The sequence below is a fragment of the Trachurus japonicus genome, chromosome 22 (assembly GCF_045865225.1).
Source record: "Trachurus japonicus isolate A0001 chromosome 22, Traja_1.0".
Classification (NCBI taxonomy): domain Eukaryota; kingdom Metazoa; phylum Chordata; class Actinopteri; order Carangiformes; family Carangidae; genus Trachurus; species Trachurus japonicus.
Genome location: NC_140928.1, coordinates 15138632 through 15158003, shown reverse-complemented (window position 1 = coordinate 15158003; position 19372 = coordinate 15138632). Strand labels below are relative to the sequence as shown.

The following is a 19372-nucleotide window of genomic DNA, read 5'->3' as shown; positions in this document are numbered from 1 at the left end:
CAACTGCAGAAAGCAGAGACATCCTGTGCAGGCGTAGCCATGTAAAAGTAGAAAAAAGAAAAAAGCTGTGCTGGACGTTTAAATGTCAAATCACATATTCCATCCACTTCACCCTCTACTGAAATATATGAGTGACCAAATTAATTGATTGCTTTTTTTTTTTTTTTTTTTTTTTACAGCAACTTCCAAAGGAGCCCATCCATTCATATTACCTTCATCTCTCCCCTTCCCACAGCACAAGACAGTCACCTCCAGAGAATCATACAACTCCGCTCCTGTATAATGCGAGGGTGAGAATATTATACTGTGGATTTTATGCTAGGTAATTAAAAAGATCACTGTTTTATGTCCAAGGCAGGGATGGACCTTCCCTGATTCACAACCCTACACACTAAAGTGGAATAGCCTTGTTCCTACTCTTGACTCCTCCGGTTTAATTGCCCTTTGTGTCCGGCTTATTTCTTTTCTAACTGCCCTAATATATGATACATGGAGTGCAGGATTCTTCTTTGAGATATTAAAGGCCTATTGACGCACTTAGGAAAAACGTTGCACCTGTCAAAGTGCGATAATGAGTGGGGCTGCATCACCTGCCTCTGCCCTCTTACCTCACCTCCTCTTTAACATGGTCTTGGCATAGAATAGCAGCATGACTGAACTTTAGAGCCCGCAGCCACGACCCTCCTCCTCATCCTCCTCCTCCTCCTCCCTGTGCTCCTCCCCCTCCTGTCCAAGTCCTCCTTTCCAGTACAAGCGCCTCCGAGGTGAAGCATGTGTCAGGGGCCTGAGATGAAGCCAGAGAGCGGGAGATGAGTCAGATGAACACTTGTCAGGTGATGTCATCTCCAGTGAGCGCTGATGACCGGCCCCAGCTGTTTGGGTGCACTGAGGCACACTCTGCAGCACCTGTCTGAAGGCGTTTCAGCTCACACAACTGCGGAACAGAACAGGGCCGCCACTCACAGGGCTTTCATAACTCCCCGGTGATGAGGCCAACGGAGGTCAAACAGGGCAGCCAGCAGGAAAGTCTGTGTCCATGGTGCCAGTGTGGCTGAGAACTGGATGGAAAATCACAAAAGTGTTGATTGTTATTTATTTGTTTGACGCCGAGATGATCAAATGTGTCTTAGTAATGCAGCTGTGAGCATTTTTGATGACATCATTTATGACACACACACTCACACACACATACTTATGGGTCATCCGCATTATGCAAAGATGCAGTCACACAGTGTAACATTTCACCTCATGTGGTCGTTCAAAAACAACAAGAAAAAAAGGCTTGTGCTGACAAATCAAAGTTGTCAAAGTTGAATCTTATGCATAGTTATTTTGTAATAAAGCCCCAGGAGGGGAATGGAAAAGCAGAGACATGCTGTGGGTAAAAAAAAAGAAGAAAAATTATTCCCAAACATTGTGTAAAGATGGAATCAGCTGGATTCAGCCACACACTTGCATACAAAAGTCACCACACACACAAATATGCCACAATAATGCAGCAGATCCTCTCGTATAGTAAATCAAGAACTGTTTCACTGTAATAGCTGTACTTTGTAATAACCATCGCAGTGGAATAACTCTGATTTAATCTAGCCAGCAATCAATATCTCTTGACTGCTATGATTGATGAGTATTAAGTAGGACTATTAACCCAGAGAGAGGAAAAAAAGTGTCCAAGTCTGAATTCCACTGCCTGTCGCTCAGTCAAAGCCGTAATGTGAAAGGGAATAATTTGTCAGCTAATTCACAAATAGGTTTAGAGAACTGTGGACATATTTTCTTAATGAATATGTGAATTACTTGTGCATTGATTTCTATTGTGTGGGAAAATGGGAAATGTATAAAGAACTGTCTGCACAGGCGCCTGCAGACACACTTCATTGACGTTTCACTTGGAGATGACGAGAAATATTGCATATGCTGAAACCAGCAGATTGTGTATTTAAAGCCTCTGGTGAATCAAGGTCATGGCAGTGACCCTTTTAGTAGTAGCCTGTCATACATTTAGCAGAGCAGGGGATCATTTCAAACTGTCCTCCATCACATTATGACAGATCTTAATTGACTACCGATACAGCTTTGCTGAGTTGACGGAAAAAATCAGATTTTAATCTAATCACTGCAATATACCTGATTGGCTCCTAGCAACACTCTGGCATATTAAAACATTTGCATTGCAGAGATAGGTCAGAGAGCTTGAGGAAAACTAAATCCTACACACTGTATATCAGGTTCACAAATGGATTCATGATGGCTTTTTATATCACATTATAGACACAGAGTAAAATGTGTCCTCATGTTCACATTTAATGTATGCTAATCTAAAGGTTTTCCTCATTCAACAGTGTTCATGTAGTTGGCCTATACCTCTTTAGGGTTTGTTAAAAGTACAGTATGCCCCGGCTGCTGGAAAACCATCTTTCAAACACTTCATAATGCAAACATTTGGCGAATGAAACTAGTTTGAAAGTTTAAAGCGCTGAACTTCAGTGACCCTCTCGCTGCGCTTTCCTACAGCAGTCTCTACAATGTGCCTCTTCTTCATTTTTTTCGTTTCCTACAATTTTCAGTCAGTCAGTCTTCCCAGGTTTATCACTGAACCACATCATTAAGAAGTGCCCCATGGATCCCTGTCTAAACTGCATGTCGACTAGCTGCCGCCAGCTCCCTGGATAAAAAGCCCAAGGCTGAGCGGGGCTGACATTCCCCTGCACAAAGGTAAATGATGGCACAGAGGATGGTGGTCCAGAGTCCCCTCAGTGGTCTTGTGGAAGGGGGGGGGGGTGGGGGTGGAGGGGTGGAGGTAAGGAGCGGTGGGGGTGAGGGTGAGGGGGGGGGACAGAGAAGGAGAATGATGATAGATTGCCTGGAGAGTGGGCTGAGCGGATGGATCAGGCCTCTCGTACCCAAAGAGCACCATCTGCTGTCAGTTCGGGTGACTCATTCAACTGCGCTGACATGTGCATGTAAAGGAGCATGCTGAGAACACATCAGACTGCCGTCAGGCGCTCCGATGATGGGCTGAATATGAAAGAGAGAAACTGAGAGAGAGAGAGGGGTGGGTGTGGAGGGAAAGCACTGTGGAAAAAGACAGGTGGGGTCCTGAATGCATCCCTTTTGTCTTCACAGGAAAATTTCTGCATTAATCCAAACAAACAACTCAGATTGTTTTGTCTATATAATATATAATAAATATTTGTTTTATTTTTAGTCATTATCTGATGGTGTTTTTGCTGCCTGCTGCTGAAAGTTCATTTGTTTTACCTGAGCCATTTCAAAGACAAATGCAAATGTAGGACGGCACTGTGGTGAAATATATTTAATAGAGCTGACATTCTAGTAAATGAAAGCAAAATAAAGCTGTTATAATGCACAGTTACATTAATACCCACCTTGAGTTTTCAGTGAGCTTTTAACATTATCCCCAGTGTAAAAGAATACTCTGTACACATCCTTCCCCAGCAGTGCACGCTTGCCTTATACTGGCAATATTTCATCCGTAGAACCCCATGTGTACTACTAGAGTGAAATATCAGGATAGCTGAGGGGCGAGAAGCCAGTCTAGTGCCGGTATCAAATGACCGTGTCTGGCCCTCTTAAAACAATGAGCTGTTTATGGTCAATTTTAACAAGCTAAAGTACTTCAGACTGCTGCCTTCTCCTGAAAACCCATATTGCCTGAAGCTTTGGAGAGAAAGAATACCACAAGATGGCCTGGTGTCACTGAAAAAGCCCACCGGCACATAAAAAGCATAATATTGCCTGTTGGATATCTCTTTTTAAATATATGGGAATGTGTATCGAGTGACACGACAGCACCAATCTCCTCATTTCTCATAACCATTCCTTAGTCCACACAAGCACTGCCTTCATAAAAAACTGAATTCCCCTGAAGGGGCCACAATTACATATTTCTAGGATGAGGTGGAGGGTCGGGATCAAAGTCAGGGTCTTGTCATCTCCGATTTCATTTCAGCGGGTCCAGGGGAGCCTAATTGTCAATAAGGAGCAGCTGTATTGACACCTGTGACACTGCGCTGGTTTGCCTCGGACTCTTAGCCTCTCACTCTGCCCCGCTGGAGAGAGTCACGAGCACAAGACTGTCTCCAGGAGTGACGGGGTATGCCAATACTAAAAAGGTCGCAATTTATGAAAGGCCGTGACATCAAAGTGCTGATCAATGACTTCTATAGGCCTCAAATACGGCGGGGAGATTGATTCTATAGGTGATATTGTTACTGGAGATCTGCAGACGTGCTGCAAGTGTCAAGAGGGGACGCATGCTCAAGTTCAAAACAGGCTATTCTATAGGATTTACGTCAGTCAGACTAGGTGGTTGGACAATGATGGGAGACCCCGCTGACCCCACAGGGTGATGCTCACTTGTCAGTGTGAGACAGGTTTAAAGTGCAGACTACAGGGGGAATATTATATTATGGTGAATAGCCCACCGCGCTGGCCAGCAGCAATCAACCAGCCTCTATCGGCTCGGACCATTTTATTATGGACAATGACGACGGGGTAAGGCTGCATGAGATGGGATGGACGGGTGTATGGGATTCTGATGAGATGATTCAGACAGTTTTACCCAAGGGGAGGTGGAGTACATTAGTGTACATCAATGCCAGAGGAGCAGAGCCTACAGTGTAGCCCCTCACACACTGTGCTGCTGTACAGATAGAAAAGCTCTCCTGTAGCTTCAGGGTGACTTAAGAAGCCTGGGATCGCTTCCAGCAACAAAGACACAAACATCACTTTCATAATATATTGAGAATATAAATAGTATCAAAAAATAAGTAGGTGTTTGTGTTATGCATTATGTATATTTTCTGAGCTTGACCTGGATTAGAAATGCAAAAAGGCTGCTTACAGATTTCTTTTTCTTTTCTTTTTTTTTTTTTAAAGATTCTTGTTGGAGGGAATCATTGCCAAAACAAAAGACCACACACACTGATGCAGGCAGACACATCGCTGCACATGTCAGTGTGTGATGCACAAGTGAAGTGTGTACACATGCACAGACACACACACATGCAGGTGCAAACACACATGCCGCACTTTCTACATTACCACAACCCCCCTCCCATCCTTCTCTCTTTTTTTTGATCTTGAGATGTAGTTAGACCAGTGTCACTGCCTTTACAAAAACAGCGAGAGAAACAGTGACAGAAACACTAAAATAATGTCTGGAATGGACAGGAAGACTCCAGGGCATCATGAATAAGTAATAATTCTCCAAAAGCAAGCGTTCCTTTGTATTGTGTTGTATTTGTCGATGCTGGCAGAAGCGCAAGGGTGTGGGTGCAGGGCTGGCTAGTGAGCAAATAAATAAATAAATAAGTAACATGTAGGAAAAAGTGCAAGCTGTCGTTAAGTCTGTGTGACATAGTGTACAAGCAGTGTCCAGTGAGATGCATTACCAACAGCACTGCACATTCAGGTCTGGTATTCTTTGGTCTGGTTTCATTTTTTCCATGCTGTTTTCTTCAGATTTGCTTTACTGATTGATAGAATTTGGTACATAAATCAAAAAAAAAAGAAAAAAAAAAGATGAAGCCTTGTTATATTTAGAAAATAAAACAATACATTTGATTACCTTGACAGCTACGGCTCTTGCCATCAGCAAGATAGGAAATCTTTCATTTTTGATAAATTACAGTGTGCTTATAAATAAATAAACAAGACTGATGATGTGGAATAAATCCAATTTACCATGCAGAAGATAATCAATACATTAACCTGGAATCCCATGCTAAAGCACCTTTAGTCGACAGTACAGTATGTGCTTGTTGACTTTAATTGCAACAGTGTTGGATGCAGGAGCCGTGGGCAGACAATTGATAGTAGCCAATGCTTGGTGGACAGTAGCAAATGATTAGGTGGACAGAGATGAACTCTCCCACATTGATTTGTCTGGCTTACATTTCCGACTTTTGCGAGGGAATAAATAAATTCACCTGTAAATCTATAATGCATGACTATATTCATAATTTCCACTGGAGAGTCTAGTTGGCTCCCCGCTTTCCGGCGTGTACACAGAGAAGCTGGCAGCTGGTTGAAGTCAGGAGTCCACTGTGTCTGTTTTGTGCCAAATCATAACTGTTTATTCAGCCAAACAGCGCATTATAAAATGTATTGCTGTGACTGTGAAGGTTTATAATGAGACTGAGAGTGTGAAGTGAAACCGCAGGCTTCCCTTCATACTGCCTCCGAGACATGGTGAAGCCACCAACATATCAAAGGCGTTCTTTATCATTTCCAATTATTGAGAAATATTGTCATTTGAGCCATCTGAACCACCAAGTCTAATTTGTTTACTTCAAGTGGCTTGGAAGCCTGTTTAATATTTGAAATGAGATCCATTCCCTGTGGGTTGTCTGATGCCCCGAAAACAAATGACAGATTGCACAGGAGAAGTCCTAACTTTTCAACAATAACAGACACATAGTGCTCTTTTCCTCCCATTGAGACGCAGTGCGCTGCCAAGTACTTTACCTCACCATCTCAACATGGCCGCTTTCCCTCAAACCCAGCATTTGTTTTAACCACATGAGGTCTCAATCAAAACAGAAGTGGTCTGCTCAAAAGTTTAGCGTTGGATGTGTAAGGTGACTCAATGACTATGCTTGTGTGTTCACCTTCAAATTCCCAACATTACACTCACCAGTGATCCGTGCTCGAGTTGTTTGTCCATGTTCTAGTGCACATGGGTAGGCAGTAATCAAATAGAGGGGGACTGAGCGTATGGTGTCCTCAAACCTAATTTGGCTGCTCGCAGCTCTGACCCCACCGACCTTTGACATTCCAGCCTGACTGCTGCGGGTACCGAATCATTTATTTACTTTGTCAAGACATAAACCAGACAAGGGGATTTTAGCCTCATGGCAAGAATCTTTGGAACTCAAAACACAAATAAAAGCCAGATTAAAATGTAAACAGCCGAGGCCATCCAATAGATGACCCAGCAATAACGGCCTAGTCCCTCAGTGTAATAATCAGCATTGATCCCCAAGAAACAGCTTTGCCTATTAAACCAGTCATTTTGTTGATTTCCATTGAGTTTGATCAATTAGATCAATTATTTAGACAATAACTTGCGGAGGCAGCAAATGCTCGTCAATAAGAATTGTCCAACAGCAGAGAGGGCCGAGCCTGCGGAGGCTAATATACATATCAATACCTGAGCCATTTCTCTTGCATGTTCACAAAGAGTTTGTTGTGTTCAACAAATGGCATTAATCGAGGATTATTTCAGGGTCAAAGGTGAAAAGGAGAGGACAGAACCTGTGAGAGCACTTACGACAAAACCTGCTGACAAAAAAGCAGCAGGCTACTCACTCACACTTTTCTTTCTTCCCTTCCTCATGTCTGTCTCTTTATAGCTTCTTTGCCTTTCCTAGTTTCTAACCAAGTCCCTAGAGGATTATGCAACGGTGGCTTGCCACATATCTTTTTTTTTTTTTTTTCCAGGGCTATGCTTGTATAGCTCCACTTACCCTTTACACAAACTCTCAAGGCACACCCAACATTAAAAACTAGTTTTTGGAGTTAACAGTGCCACTGTACAAGCAATTCATCTCCAGCCCTCTTGTTCTCCTGCTGAGCTCTCACCGCTTCTTCAACAGTCGTCAGGCAACGAACCCACATGTGCTGCTCAACTGCCGCTCGGCTGGATTTCCCCTCCTCTCCCTCCAGCTCTCTCCTAAAATAGACCCATCGCTGGGCCTCCAAACGTTTGGCCGTTTCCTTCCTCCCATCTTGTCCACGCCTGTTAGAGGGTTACAGCTGCTCTCTTCGCTGACCACAGTTTCCATTGCTCATCACTGTTTAACTCCCAGACCCCTTCTGGAGTCCATTACCAAGGCTAACTTCCCCAGATTTATCACCGCTATGACCTGCAGCAGCCAAAACAACAGCAGCGTGAATGTGCTGAATGCTGAATGGCCTGTTCTGAGCTCGGTACAGGCTTGATGAAAGTTCAGTGCTGCACAGAAATTAGGCCTTTGTTTATTAAAGTGATATCTCAAGGATATCGTCTATGCAATCTGTTGACGTCGAGATGGCGTTTCCTGTGTACGGTGCAGGCATCTTGAGAAAGTGCAACATCTCAGAGCTTTAGCGAGGATGTCTTTGATTCTGACTGTGCTCCGACTGAGTGAATGATGGGATCACTGCCATTTATTTCTTTTAACTTCATCCATGGTTATTTCCATCTACATTTAAGAGCCACGCCGTTTGAAACTGACACCAATCACAAATGGAAAGGAAATGTGTTCCCAGCGTAACCCCAAACACACCCCGTTTCAGTTTGAAGAGAGCTTTGCGTTTGGCAGTCACATCTCCGTAAGGTTATTGAAATGATAGGAATTCAAACCATATTGCCACATCGCAAAGGGCTCATCAGCACTTTTTAGTATCTAGTGTTGGCTCCCGGCTTTATGCACAAAAACAAATCTATCCTCTATAAGTAATGCATACTGGATGAGGTGCCGCTGATGGTCAATAGATTTGCCACCCCGACCTACGCCACTGTCTCTGTTTGTTTCCATTACAAAGCAATTCTTATCATGCATAATGCATTTCTAAACTCACTCTGTCATTAATTCATCAAAAAAGTGAAAGAGAGAGGGATGGTGAGAGGAACGCAAACAGGAGAGAAAGAGAGAGAGAGAGAGAGAGAGAGAGAGAAGCAGGAACAGATTCATGCTTCTAGATTATGCATCCTTGAAAAAAAAACAGCTTATGGGAGAGACAATGAGTCTTGAGATGTAGCGCTACAGTATTTTTGTTTCACATGATAGGCTTATTAATCACAGTAATGAATCATGAGACAGTTTGCAGAACAGTGGAATCAGCTGTAAACAAATGCAGATGATAAGCTGCGGATAAGGCCCGCTCAGACTAAACACAAGGAGGGGAGACGGAGAGGAGAGGAGAGGAGAGGAGAGGAGAGGAGAGGAGAGGAGAGGAGAGGAGAGGAGAGGAGAGGAGAGGAGAGGAGAGGAGAGGAGAGGGAGAAACAATACTGGAGGAACTGAGGTGACTTCATGTCACAGAGTGAAAATCCAACCTTTCAATTTATGTCTCTTTGTTTGTTCTGCCTTCACAGGCTTGTTTGCTTGTTGTTTTTTGTCCGTGTGTTAACTTATTTATTTGATGACTTGCTTTATAATATGGTAAAAAGCTAGTTGTGCATCTAAGTAATTACACTGTAATTGATGAGCTAATAGACATGTAAATTATGCAGTAGTGTGTCGGCAGCAGAGTAGAAAGAGTGGAGTGTGTTGTATAATTACAAACTCCAGCTGCCACGCTCCTGTACAGGAGTCATAAATTAACCACACAAAATTTGAATAACTAAGATTGGAGCGGGTTTTTGTACTGTACCTTATGGAGATGATATTCCCACACAGTGCAATGCGCCGCTCACCTTTACAAGGTGCACAGCACAACCGCCTGAGTCTGTTTTGTTGATAAAGCATGAGGTTGTCATAGGTTAGGAGTTCAATTCCCAGTGGGGTCACAAAAAAAAAGCACTCAACCTTGCTGTAACTTCCTCTGGGTAAAGCCATCTGCAAACAGCATGTAGGCCTATTTTACTGCTTTACCTACTGCACAAGTGTTTATGCCTCTTCTTTACACAATATCTGAGCGCAGACGACACCTGTATCCGAGCTGCATCTCTGTGGTGTTTTAAACATCACTGGCTTTTAATGCTTGGTAGTCACATCCCACCCTGAGATCCTACTTATTCACCTTTGCAGCACAGTCCAGGACCACGTTTTAAGAGGCAACAAAATTATTGAAGCGGTTCATCTTGTTTCTGTACACAAGCTTACTTTTTTTTTTCTTTTCTTTTTTTTTTTTTGAGATTGGAATGTACATTTGCAACCTCATTCCCACAAGGAAGGAAGGACCAGACGGCACTGTTTGTTTTCACATTATTAAAAGCTTGGACCTCATGGTGTCTGATAGAAGAGGCATGATTATAGCCCTGCCATCAGAGGAGTCATCGGTACAGGGTGACATCTTGTAGAGCTTTCACGCTATCTTCCGTCACTCGCACTGTCCCAGTCCTCCTCTGTGCTCCTGTACGTAATTACAGTGGTTAATCTTCTGGCTCTCCCCTGTCTCCTGCCCACTCTCTGCCTCCCTTATTAGCCCTCCCTTGCCCACCTGAGATTTTTGTCTTCTTCCCCTCCAATTTTTCGTCTCGTAGCAGCAGAGTAGTCCAATCAGAGTTGCCATTGTTTATTGTGATAAGTTGGGATAATGAACAAATGACCTGCCACCTGGAGCACTTAGAGCCTGGTGTTAAACTCGGGTTATAAAAACCTCTTCCAGCTCTATTGATTTACTGGCAACATTTGATTGTACCCACGGGGCAGGGGGCCTGCAAGGCTGCACAGAGCTCTTACTGTTTTACAGTCCTTATTACACCAAACAAATAAATCTCCTGACCATTAATTCACTGCCTGTGCCCTCACTCTTCAGACTGATAGACCAAAAATCAGAGCAGATTCAGAGCTGCCTCGCTGGCCCAGGCAGATAACTTGGTAGTTAGAGGAAATGTTTCTTTTCCATGTGCCCCGCTCTATATTAGATTAGCAGACCGCAGACAACTTTTAGAGTTCTCGGAAGATTTTATGATCACTCAGGACGAATACATGAGGAAATGATTTGAGTCGGGCTATCCTGTTTTTTTTTTTTTTTGCTTGCAACGGCTATTATTTCAATATCCTGTGAGGCTCTTTTACGATGCCCCCACGGTGCTTCTCCCCTACATACGGAGCAGGGACATGGCACCTCACAGTTAACCAAAAGTCAACCGCAGGGGGAGTCAGACTAGTCTGACTTTTACAACGGAAGGCAATTGTAAACACTCAGGGGGCCCAACAAATGGAACTGAGAAAAGTGTTGCGCTGGTCCCAGACCAAAGGCTAAATCAGCGATCCACTCAGCCCAGATGGTAATTTGAGAATGAGGCAATCCGCTTGTAAAATAGTTATAAAAAGGCCTGTCCAATGAAATCCGCACCACCAATTAATGATTTTAACCTCAGCATTTGTTGAAATAAGATGATTGGTGAGGAACTTGCCTCATCCGCTATGAAAATGATAAAAGATGTCAGCTCTAATGCTGCTGTAAAAGGGGTGATACTTGATACGGTGACACGCTTGTGCACCTTCAAACTCTTTTGCCCTCCCTCTCTCACGCCTACACACAGAGGTTATACACCCCAACACAGCCCCTCTAGCCCTCAACATTACAGTGTACAGTGCTGTGCCAGAATGATGAATAAATTGCCTGCAACACTAGAAGATGAAAGATTCACTGATTAGTTTTTGCCAACATGTTTACCATAGTTTGAATCACTCCCATACCCGCTGATTGTAGACTTATGTAACGTGGGTTCAAATGCACTTTCCATCCTGCCCACTGGTTTCCCTGTGGAAACTGACGTATAATTGTCAGCATATGTGAAACATATGCACGTTGTGTAGCTTCGCTCACGTAACACACACACACACACGGCAACACAAGCTGCAAGCACACTCATGGAGAATTCTCAGAGTGATGTCACCTTCAAACGAAAGACATAAAGCTGCCAAAACCACGCTTAACTCCCAGTGATTGGCTCAGATTAAACCGCCTGGTTAGCACACACAAACACAATTGAATAAACATGTACACACACACACACATACAGTACACACATTCATGCATTTACAGCAACACGTACACAGTGTGAATTTCTAGGAGGCAGTCCTGTGCTCAGAAGTCATCTTTCGGTTCTGATGTCTTCATCATCCAACAGGGACTGTGCTGCAGGAGAAAGATGCCTGCTTATCATGCAGGACTCAGCGGCCACAGCATGAAGGTGGCTTTGAACACTTAAGCTCTACAGGATATACATAGGCTTCAGTACCTGGAAGGTATAGAAGATGTTGGCTCACAGATACCTCTGACTCCAACGGAAGGATAAATCCTTTTCCCTTATGGCCAAACATGGCATGTAAATATTCATACACATACACAAGTGTAGTTATGATCAGTCAGCTTTCAATGCAAACATTTCCAGACAGCTTAATAACCTTTCAGAAACTCAGACCAGATCAAAAGTAGGTCTCGTCCTGCACTACACATCACCTGGGATTGCTGCCATTATGATGTGCTTAGTCAGGGCACTCTAGTCATTGGATAAAAGACAAGACCACCAGACAGCTAACCAGCTAATCTGCCGAATACTCTGTTAATCTGACAGGCCTTGTTGAATAATGAATATGTACATTATCACAGAGGGAGGTATCACCGGGGACACAACGGATCACTTTCCATGTGGTAGGTGGACATGACATGTCTGTTATCAGTGTGATTTCTAATGAGTTAATTTGCAGGTGAGTGTACATTTAGCAGGCCTCACGTGTGTAATTACGACAAAGGTGAAGCTATCTTGATCAAGAACTTGCAGTACTTTGGAAATTAACTAGCAATAAGGCTTTCAATTAGAGTGAGCCAGCATGTATATAGGGCTCATACGTTTCATTTATTTAAAAAAAAAAAAGAAGAAAAAAAAGCTAACCTCTAATCGACGTGTATGCTTGTGTATGTGCATATGTTTTGACCATTAATGCAGCTCTGAATCTGCCATTGGTCTAATCACCAATCTAGAACATTATGATCCATGAATGATGAATGAAAGCACGCGTGCTGCCATGACAAAGGACCTCGTGTTGTCAGCTGTAACAGCAGTAAAGGACTTTCCACTCAAATGGATTGTTGTCTCAGTGATTGACATCGGCTCTTTCTAGGCCAGTGATTTAAATCAAATACACATTTTATTGTTTATTTATTGATCACCGGGGATGTTTTGCCATGCTCGGTTTGAAAACGGCCCATATACAATGTGGCATTTCACATATACGACTGACAGCCTTTTGTAAAGTTCACACCCAACACCTAACAACAAGGTGTCTACACCCAGGACCTATTTTCATACATTTCTTTTTATATCCCTGTGCCCCTCCTCCACTTATTGGCCCCTATTTCATTCCATTTCCTTCTGGGAGTAGGGCCTGGCTTTACCTTTCAACCACGACACGCTACCTGTCACAGCGCAGAACACACACACACACACACACACACACACACATCCCTTAGTGTGGTGCAAGAGGCATGTGACATCTGTTCTCTCTCCGGTGGGCTCCTCATGTCCTCGACCTCATCCACATCGTTTCTGAACACCTGGGAGGGAGGAGGGGGAGGCTGTATGACAAGGGTACATGGTGGAGGAAAAGGGGATGAAAGGGGGAAATGTGTGCGTGCATGTGTGTGTGTTTGCTAGGTGGAGTGTAGGTGGGGTTATAAAGAGGGAGCAGTCAACCACAGCATCAGTCAGGACTGCTACCACCCTTCCTCCCGCCATCACTAACTTTCCCCTCCATGACCTTGACCTGAGTTTGGTGCTTTTTGACAGCATAGGTCCTTGTTGACGGCAGCTGTGCCTACACACTGTGCCAGATGCACAGAATGTAGGCTACAGTGAGGTTGAGAAAAAAAAAAAAAATCAAAGTGTAGAGTGACATAGGGCCGGATTTACTAAGATCCCAGATAGCGGGCGCTATATTGTTTGCACCCGCTATAATATTGCGAGTTTGGTTAGTGCACGCAAAACAGGTGATCTACTAAGAGTAACCCGCTAAATGAAAACACGTGCAAACCGCAATATGTAAATGAGGGTTTTGCGCGTGTAATCGTTTCCGCCATGGAGAGAGTGGACAGAGAGCTGGACGGACGAAGGGACAGAATGACATTTGATCCGATGCATACAATGACAGCATGTGTGTTCATCTCTCTCGCGCTCTGTTTAGATAAACACAAATCGCTACATGGCCCAACTCGTCATATAGTGACGAACAGGCAGCAGCTGCAGCGACAATCACACACCTGTAATATGTGTGTGTGTGTGTGTGTGCCGCCCATGATCGAGTGGATTAATAGAGAGCTCAGGTGGGACACACGGATCTAAACACTCTGACCACCGACCAGAGGGATTAAAGACGGGTGAAGGCAGCGGTGACGTGTCTCAGTCCGGGACCGGGACCGAGAGACGGAGCTGAGCAGCCAGGTACTGGAGAGGAGAGGAGAGGAGCGCACTGCAGGACAGACGTGCCCCGTGCGTAACGGCGCGTAAATGACTTTTAACACGGCTGAAAAACTATTACAGAATGACCCAGACGTGAGGAAATGCAGAGATGTAAGATCACGGGGCTCTGACAGGCATCAAATCAATAAACGCATACGTTTTGGCAAAGTTGTATCAGTTAGTACATGGTTTTCAGACGTGGTGAATAAAGACGCAAAAACAGCCACCGCAATCTCTTCCTGGTTTGGTAAATCACATTGCACGCGCTAAATAAATCTATTTGCATCTACTCCTCCCAGTATTCTGCACGTTCTGGCTGAAACGCCCATATTTACATATTCATCAAGGCAAACACGCTAAATGGATCGCACGTGCTATTTTGCCCGTGTGAGAGACGCAATCCTCGGTGCGTCCGGTTAGTAGATCAGGTTCCACATGTGTTTGCGCGTGCAATCACGTTTGCACACGTTTTAATACACGCAAACCTTTAGTAAATCCGGCCCATAATGTGCTATACTGTACACGCACCCTGAAGAATACGGGTGCAACTCAGTGACCTCGATGCTTGAGATAGCCTGATGCTGCGTGCAGTAGAATGGATAGCGCCGCAGACCTCGGCAAGCTAGCGGTTTGAGGATTCAGGGCAGGAAAAGTCAATCTCCAAACATCAGAGAAGGAGGAAAGTAAATGCACACTCCCAAATAACTACTATGGTAGTACCCTTGAGCAACGGAGCTGCTTTGGTCATACTGCTCAGCAGCAACAGTAACCATTAGGGGCACGCCACTGAAGCCAGTGCAGAATTGCTTTAAGCTGCAGTTGCAGTAATGGCGGGTAGATGCTGGCTCCAAGACAACTCTGTACTAGTCTGTGCTGAAACAGGAAAACTCTAGGAATATTAAGTAAAGTGAAAGTTGGATTTAAAAACAATTTTATGCTGCTCTAATGCAAATTGAGGACGTTTGTGAAAGTTACTGATCCAAACCCTCAGAGCTCCAGCACAGTTGTGGGTGTTACTCACTCACTAAACGTGTTCTGGCGCAGTGGATCAGCTCATGACAGATACACAAGTTTTTGTGTCAAATAAAATCAGAGTCGAGCATGCAAAGTGTGCTTGAGTATACGTGACATTACAGCAGTGTCCGCAACCGCACAGCTGTTAGTAACAACAGTGCTTCGTGCTCAATGCTAATGTCAACAACAATACCGTAAGTTGGGAAGAAAAACCAAAACAATTTGCTGACAGATGCTATAAAACAGAGCAGAGCTGAGTGAGGAAATGCAGAGTTGGTGATAATATCCCTGCGAGCCTGTCACCGAAGCCACCGCTTTCATTGCACTGTAGTCACTTGATCTATTGTTATTATAAAAATATTGATTATAGCTGCTTTAACAAAATGAAGCTATATTTAATTCGTTGCGCAAGCCAGTGTGTTTTAATCTAGTCTAATGTATTCTCCTCTATTCCACAGTCATATGTCATACTTCCATGGTGTGAGAAGTGGAGCTGCCGCCTGAAGCCGAGCCTGTGTCTGTTTAGCACATTGACTCAGCAGGGTCATGGGTTCGTTGGCTCGGGCTCAGCTCCCTAACAGCCTTTTCAAATCATTAAGTAATGAAGTGAGTGCCATTCAAATATAAATGCATCCACAAGCCAGGATCCTTTCATGTTTCAAACCATAAATACTCTTGGATTTTCCTCAGAGCTAATATACCTATCAAAGCCATTTCCAACATCTGTTATCCCCCCACCACCACCACCCCAAAAAAAGTGCAAGACATTGGGCCAATAGCTGTGGCTGTGCATCAAAGTGTTTTATAATGCATGGGATACAAGGCAGTTATGCTTACTTTTTCTTAATTTGTTAATTGATTATTGCCTAATCTGTCAGAGATCCTGGCTCAGAGGCCTTGGGACTGAATGTAATGTGATTGTGTCTGAAATAACCAAAACCACACAAACACAAGCCCGCATGCACACGGACACACACAAACACACAATGAGATAAGTAAACCCGCAGATGTAAGTCTCTTGATACTTCCTGATTATTGTGTGTGCAGCCACCACTGACCTTGGCACACATATCCATAGCAAGCTCCTTCCCTCTCTCCATCCATCTCCCTCTCTCAGGAGTGGCCCCTGGCCTGCAGCTTATTGGGGGGCCTGGGGCCAGCTTCGCATCTCAGACAGGCCCTAATCTGGGAGGCAAATGATAAGGCAGAGGTTTACAGGAGGGGCTTTGCACACTCACCAAAATTTGCATTTAAAGGCCCTCAAGTAATCTTTAGGCTTATTTAAATCTCAGCAAGACACTAGCAGGAGAGATGGAGGGGGGAAATTCTGCACATCCACCTCAGTGCTGCTTTCCCATGGTACACCAAATCCCCACCATAAATGAGCGAGGATGTGGATTGCTTTGCCGTTCTCACAGCAGCCATGCGACTGTATCATCAACAGCTTTTAATTGACTGAGATTTTTTTTTTGCTAAGTGCATCCAAATAAAAACCAAAAAAAAAAAAAGATAGAAAGCTAATGACATGCAATTGGCTGTACAAAAATGGTTTGCAGTGGGTATTTGCTCATTTGTTTGTCTGATTGTTTTACATGAGTGGGTTTGACTGTACGTCTTCATGTGCCCTGCATGGTTATGACTCTAATAAATATGAAAGAAATCTCTGCATGTGTTTTAAGCCCGAAAAAGTATTTCTGTCTTATGACCACCTAAGCAGGACATTATTGTTATTCTCTCAGTTTTTCTTATTATTTTAAAGCCTCCCTCAAACTTTGCATTGCTCCTCTGTTGTGTTTATTCTCTATATTTTCTATCACCAGTCAGAATTATTCATTCGATGAAAAGCCAGAAATGGAAAGCACAATAATGAAAACACCAAACAGTGGCTGGCGCACCGCTAGAATATATTCTGTCCCAGTTTTTGTTTAAGTGTGTGCATATTTACCAGCTGCTGCAGCTATAGAGGGTACTGTATTGCTGTCAGCATATTCACTAGTTTACTGGCATCACGTCCTGCAGTATGTATACCATAACAGCACAATGCTTCTGCTCAGCCAATTCGCGTCAGCATCAGGGGGGTTATTTTCAGTGTGGGACTGACTGTATGGAGCATCCTACACATCCAGAAGGGATTTGAAAGATTAATCCTCACCTTTCCAACTGAATGTATGTAATTTGGTTTGACAAACACCAGCCCTACAGGGACGTTTTCTTCATTAATACTTGACAATGTGCCTTGCGTCTCAGGCCTGAGGAGATGTACTGGTGTGACGGACGAGAGCATTAAAGTGACCCAGATTCAATCTTTCTTTCTTCACTTGCAAGCTTTTAACACAGAGTATGGCACCTGTGATACAAAATTCAGCCGAGAGAGCAACAAAGGCTGGGTGTTAACAGCCATTACAGCAGGCCACACATGGGAGAGGCGATCTGATGATCCTCTCAGACTAAATATATACTCAAATATTTAAGAGGGTGTTTTTGACCTTAAAAAGTCTGTTACACTATATTTGCCAACATAATGTGACCATGTTTAAGGGACAGCTGGACAGCATATGACTACTGGTGGCCTGAGGCTCGTTTGGCCTGAGGTGAACTGTCAACTTGACCAGCAATAATATGGCAATGTAATACAACATACTGTAGCAAGCATCACTGAGACTCCATACATCTGCCAAACCCGAGGCCTTTTTCAACCCGTAAAGGGTTATACAGGGTTATACACACACAAACCTTATACTAAATACTGTAATAATAAGAATAATATATACGTTAGGTTATAAACCTAAATATATAGGTGTCTTCTTGTTGAAAGGGAATGGTTTTACTCCTCACTGTCACCAAGTGCTTGCTGTTGGGTCTCTCTATATACTGCATATTGTGAGGTCTTGACAGTAACTTGTAAAGTTAGGAGACAATCGATGTTAGGATTTGGCAGTAAACAAGTACAATTAAACTGAATTGAATAAAACTGATGTAACAGTTGGCAAGAAAGCAAATGAGTAAGATTCTGCGAGGAGACTTCTTAGTTGAAGGTGTGTTTCCTCTGTCAGTGGGCAAAATAAACTCTACAGAGGGAGATGAAAACAGTAAAAATACACACAATATGTGTTTCAAACCAACAATGAGACCAACAATATTAGAGCACATGGAAAGACTAAACCTAATATCATATTTAATATTCTGCCTGATTTTCTCTTTTGCATAACCCTCTTCACAGCCTGAAGACAGGTCAAATCAAGCTCATGCATACAAAAGCCATTGCCCTGGGCAAAGATTTAACCAGCCCGGATGAGTCTCAAGGCTCGGTGTACAAAAAACACACTTGCTGCCGTTCCGGCTCTGAGAAATACGAGGAGATGTGAGAAAAGAGATCTGGACAGAAGTCCCCCCCTCCTCTTCCTCCTTTCCTTCCCTCCCTCCCTCCCTCCTCCATCTCCGAAACTAACCGTTAGCTTGGCTTCCCAGTCACACTATGGAGACCCTGCTCACTCTTCCATGCCACAGCCACTTCCTGCTGGCTCTAAACAATGCAGACTCCATTTGGGCCGCCGTAATGGCTGACTGCTTGACATAACCCTTGTCAGTGAGAACTGAGATAGGTGACACTTGACAGATGTGTAATTGCTGGAAGAGCTCACTGACAGGTGGATGAGCTTAAAGACACCTGATATGCTCCTGAGGCTGTTGACGCAGGGGATTACACCTTTAAGCAGCACCGGCTTCCCTGGGTGTTTTCTTTTTTCTTTTTCTTTTTTTCTTTCTCTGTGTATTTTCAGAAAGAAAAATAAAAACTGCTTAGGTAATCTATTCCAAAGTGAAATTGGTTTGATTTGTTGGAGCCAAAGATATGAGCCAAGCATGACAGCGAGAAAGGTTAAGTCTTCAGCAATAACCCTCATTTAATACATCCAGATGTATACTCTCCGTGAGGTAATGTATGGTTTAGAAATCATCTTAGCGGGCTTGTAAAGTCTGCACCGAGGCATGATAGCTTTCCCTCTCAGGTCAGCCCAGGTGAGGTGGTTCGGGGAGCCGGAGATAACACCCCACCCCTATAAAAGACAGGAAGTGAGATAAACATTCACTCCTTGATTAGGAGCTGGGGTGTGGGCTGCCATGTGGGAGGCGGTGCAGTCATAGGGGTGAAACAGTAAGATGTGGATGGGGGCGCGCGTATGTGTGTGAGTGTGTGGGGAGGGCTGTGTTTTA

At 43.8% G+C, this 19372-nt stretch overlaps 1 long non-coding RNA gene across 1 annotated transcript; it reads right to left on the bottom strand.

The window, feature by feature from the left end:
• Positions 1–2909: 2909 nt before the first annotated feature.
• On the bottom strand, positions 2910–16577 carry LOC146963751 (uncharacterized). Its single transcript, XR_015034732.1, has 3 exons — positions 16219–16577; positions 13087–13266; positions 2910–3021 (listed from the first exon to the last, which is right to left on the bottom strand). It is a non-coding gene; the product is annotated as an uncharacterized LOC146963751 (long non-coding RNA).
• Positions 16578–19372: the final 2795 nt, after the last annotated feature.